We start from the raw sequence: 4,736 nt of genomic DNA, 5'->3' as shown, positions 1-4,736 counted from the left end.
TAATGATAGGTGTATGTCGAGCACTTGGGAGTTGCTCAAAAGCTCCATGTTGCCTGGGGCTGTCCCAGGTTCCAAGTTTAAAGGTGGAAATATACTTCGTGGAGTTCTGTCATACTGTGTATGAGTACTCAGGAGTTACATGGGTACCCAAGAATTTAGTGGGATTTAAATAATCCTCACAATTCCGCATAAGTTCTATAAAACAATTTAGCAAATTCCTAAATTTACTTGCATGTTTTTCTTCTAACAGCTACTGCATTTGCCATAAACAGCTGACTTCCTTGAAGCTATGAACATACTGCATTTCTCCCATGTGCCTGAAGCACATCCCCACGATCTATATTTATAAAATTGTATGGGAAGGCTTTAACTATTCACACATCACAGCAACTTTCCCAGAACTAGCTCTGAAGTAGAAAAAAGTCGTTTAGATTACCCAACTCACAGGCAACAGGTAAATGCTTAAACAGTAAGTCTCTGGACATGACACCAAAGCACCTTATTTTAAGACAATTTATAAAAGTACATCTGTTGATTTATAAATTTTAGTTTTTAAAACTCTATATAATTTTATTAAAATAATGTTATAATAGGTGAAAATGTATTGATAACAAATTTTACTTTTTTAATGGTGCATGATTATGTTTACCAGGAGATCACAAAGAATTTATCGTACCAAAAAGTTCCTTGCCTGTATGGACTTTAACCACCAACACCCACACAGGATTCTGACTGTACTGCCTACTAGACAGCCCAAGGGCGAGTGACTTCCCATTTCTTCTGCGTGGTGATCCCACACATCCTAACGTGACCAGCGTGTAACTGACATTAGGAGACAAAACTCCAAAGCACACAGGTAGGAAGCACACCTGAGTTCACACAGGGAGGATGCAAATGATCATGTGGATGTAGAGTGACCTACTAAATTTGTTATAATCTAAATATGCTCCTGTATTTTTCAAACTGATTCATGTGGACACAAGTAATATTCTTAGTGGGTGAGTTACATCCACAAATGGAGATGATACTGGAGCCTTTCAGAGTAAACTATCAGAAGTCTTTTAGTTCTTGGGATTTCAGTTGTTTTAAAATATATATCTATTCTTAATTGGCTATCAGAAAGCTGGACAAGTACAATGCTATACGGAAGTTTAAGAAATCTGTCCTTATTACAGGCCTGAAATTTAAACAAGACCCACATCAGCTAGGAGGTAAAGAACCCCAGCCCGCTGGGTCCCCATGCTCCTCGCCAGGGCTGCTGCCTGCCTGCCCTCAGGACCCTGAAGCCACAGTGCCCTGGCCCATGCGCTGCCCGCATTTCCAGTCTCTCTGCTGCCCTCTGAAGGAAGACTAGGATTCCTTTTCCGTTTCATTAATAATCTACGTGTGCGTTAACAACGGGCATCACGTACACCTGAAGATACCTGAAGGTGCTCAACTGGAAAGTGAAAAGAGACTTCTAAGTTTAAGGTAAATTCTGTAATACAAATGCAGGTTTGATACAACAATCTAGTGGCTATTGAAAAAACGAATGGAAAAAGAGAAAACTAGCCACTCACACAAGAACTCGTCAGACTCAAGCTCACTGCACAGCAAGGTAAAAGCTGTGGATGGAGGGCCAAGCTGGTGTCTGAACAGGGTGGGCTTCCCAATGTGTCCTGAGAACGAGGCACCCCCCTCCCCCATCTCCACCATCCCCTCAAGCCCTCCTTGGAGCAGGGCTGATGCTGCGTCTTAGCACAGCTCTCACAGCATGGCCTGGAAGTCCCATCATCTGGAACCCTGGACTCAACAGACCCCAAATGCCTGCACTTGACTCTAAGCTGGACCCTACGTGGTCTGCCAGGGCTGTTTCAAGCATGGCACGATCAGCGGCAAGCTGAATCGAGGAACAGGCTCGCAAACAGAGCTGGGACCTGCAACAGGTGCAAGAATTCACAAGCCCTGGAGGGAAATGAACCATTAAAACAACCCGGATGCTGGCTGGGCCATCTGGTTTCCCTGAGCTGCCCACGATCAAGGGCCCATGCTCTGATGGGCCATATGAAATCAAGATGCTAGGGGCACCAACTTGTGACCCCTGCCCAAAGCTGCAAGAGGGAGGTCCATCCCATGCTGGTGACCCTGCACAGCCCCATCTGTCTCGGGAGTGTCTGGCTGCTGTTAACTTGTGCTTGGCATTCCAGATCAGCTGCAGTTTGCAACAGTGGACCACGAGCCTGAACCCACTTCCCTCCCCTCCCCCTGTATGCACCTGAGAGTAAGGTAGTTTGATTAGTAAGTGCCGCTGCCCCAGAAAGTACATGATCTCTGTGGGCCATTCCCCAGATGAATGATGGGGACAAAAGCGGTGGTGGGGTATGTAAAGCCATTTTGAAATGGTTTGAAGATTCAGATTTCCTCTTGACCAATTCCTAAACATGATGTGTCTTCAGGATTAAGTTGTATAAAAGTATTTTCCTGTATGGGGAACCTGGGTGGCTCAGTCTCTTAAGAGTCTGACTCTTGATTTTGGCTCAGGTCATGATCTCAGGGTCATGAGCCTGCTTAAGATTCTCTCTCCTTCTCCCTCTGCCCCTCTGCCTCCACCCCCCCCACACTATCTCTCTTTCTCTAAAGAAAAAAGTAATTTCATGTAAAAAATGCTTTGTGCTTCTTCTTCTTCTTCTTTTTTTTTTAAGATTTATTTGAGAGAGAGCAGGAGAAAGAGCGAGCGGGGGTGGGGGGAGAGGCAGAGAAAGAATCTCAAGTGGACTCCCCGCCAAGCCCGGAGCCTGATGTAGGGCTCAATCTCATGACCCTGAGGTCCCTCGATCCCTGTCTCATGACCTGAGCCAAAACCAAGAGTCAGACACTCAACCAAATGAGCCACCCAGGCTCCCCAAATGTCTTGTGCTTCTTGCATAAAACCCTTTCAGCTGAAAGTCTGGGAAGACACCGTGAAGACTCCTGGTGGCACAACACCGGGGAGGAGCACAGGAAAGAGGGCACTTCTGCTTCTCACAACTGTCGGCAGGCTCTCCGGTCCAGCAGGAGACCCTCCTGCTGCCAGTGATTGGCATCTGAGATCCAAAGGGGCTGCCAGGCCTACAGCACGGCTGGCAGCTGGGATTTCTCACTGGGACATGGTGGTGAAAGGTGAACGGTCCTGTTTTAACGGGCTCTGGCCAGGGCCTATACAAGGCAGACCCGGCAGCAGGCATGCAGACTGGTCTCACCCGGCTGGGTGAGGTCCCAGCACAATCCTACTAGCACGTCTCCTGTGAAGACACCTTGGCTGAGGCAGTAGGCTGTGCAGAAAAAGGAACGCAGACTTGAGAAAGGCCTGCTCACAAGCAAGGCTGGCCCTTGGGTGAGGTCTAGAGATGTGGATTTCAGGAGCACTCCCACCATTCCCAGATAAGAAAGACTCACTGTGCCTGAATGATTTATTCAAGCAGCGTGGTTTATACCGAACATAGGCTTCCTTCTGGGACTCTGGCACCTTGACATGTGCCAGGCAGAGGAATGCCTCCATGAGTCTCTCCTGTGTTTCCTTGGTAGGCACCATCTCACTTGTGTTCTCGTAACGTGCTGCTGGGGGTGTGCAGCGCGTCCTGTGAGGGTCCACTGGGAGGCGCTCCGGAACCGTGCGCCATGCTTCCTCCAGATTCACCCCAGGGCCTTTCACTCGGCTGTCTGTGCCCTGTGTCCCATTGCTAAAATCAATCATGGTCATGAGGAGGACTGTGTGCTGAGTCCTGGGGGATTCTCCCAGGTAATCATTAAAACTGGGGGTGGTCTTGAAGGTCCCCCAAAACAGAGAGTTTACCATTTTTATAGTTCTCATTTTCATTTTTTTGTTATTTTGTTATATTTTGGGTTTGCCTCAGAATAAATGTTTTAGCGTGGCTTCCGCACTTAGAAAAATCACACACTTGAAGGCATGAAGACTCAGAGGCCAAAGATGGGGGTAACCACAGCGGCTGAGGAGCGACGGGGGATGTCGAGACCTGAGGTGGGAGAGTGCCTCGGAGGGGCCCTAACTCTGGCATCCTCTCACCCCGACCCCACATGACCCACATGCAGGGCGGCTTTCCAGCAGTCCAGCTGAAACAAGTGAACAAACACCCCCAATTGTAGGGAAGCTAGAGCTCAGAGTTCGACTTCAGCCCAGTGAACTACCAAGTAGAACAAAACCAAATTCAAAAAACAGTACCCTTTAGAAGACCATAAGGCAATCCAGAGTGTCTATAATGTATCATTAGAAATGCTGAAGACACCATCCAAACAAACTTCTAGACGTATGAAGACATAAGAACACAAGATCCATATTCAGGAAAGAATTCAATCAATAAAGACGAATTCTGAGATGACCAGATATCAGAATTAAGAGATGAGAATTTCAAAGCAATTTCAACATCTCAAAGAATTAAAGGAAAATATTCTCCTAAAACAATGGGAAACCACAGTACAGAAAAAAATATATGTTTAAGGAAAAAGAACCAAATGGAAATTCTAGCGTTAAAAAAATACAATATCTGAAGTAAACTTATTAGACGAACTTAACAGATTGGAGATGAAAGAACAGAGTCAGTGACCTTGAAGAAAGATCAAGAGATAATGAACCTGAAGACACAAAGAAAAAAGATTTAGGAAAGGATATGGTTGCAGTACCACTGACAGGGTATCAGGAGATCTAACATGCTTACAACTGGGTTCCTGGAAGGAGTGGAAAAAGAATGCGGAAGGAAAAC

At 46.3% G+C, this 4,736-nt stretch overlaps 1 long non-coding RNA gene across 1 annotated transcript; it reads left to right on the top strand.

Annotated features, from left to right (window-relative positions):
• The first annotated feature begins 323 nt into the window (after window positions 1-323).
• Window positions 324-1,310, top strand: LOC141372119 (uncharacterized). The gene is made up of 3 exons (XR_012377437.1): window positions 324-454; window positions 653-856; window positions 1,176-1,310. It is a non-coding gene; the product is annotated as an uncharacterized lncRNA (long non-coding RNA).
• The last annotated feature ends 3,426 nt before the right edge of the window (window positions 1,311-4,736 follow it).

Source organism: Callorhinus ursinus, unplaced genomic scaffold (assembly GCF_003265705.2).
Source record: "Callorhinus ursinus isolate GAN/ISIS: 27379988/994484 unplaced genomic scaffold, GSC_fseal_2.0 scaffold1229, whole genome shotgun sequence".
Taxonomy (NCBI): Eukaryota; Metazoa; Chordata; class Mammalia; order Carnivora; family Otariidae; genus Callorhinus; species Callorhinus ursinus.
This window is presented reverse-complemented; position numbering and strand designations above follow the sequence as displayed.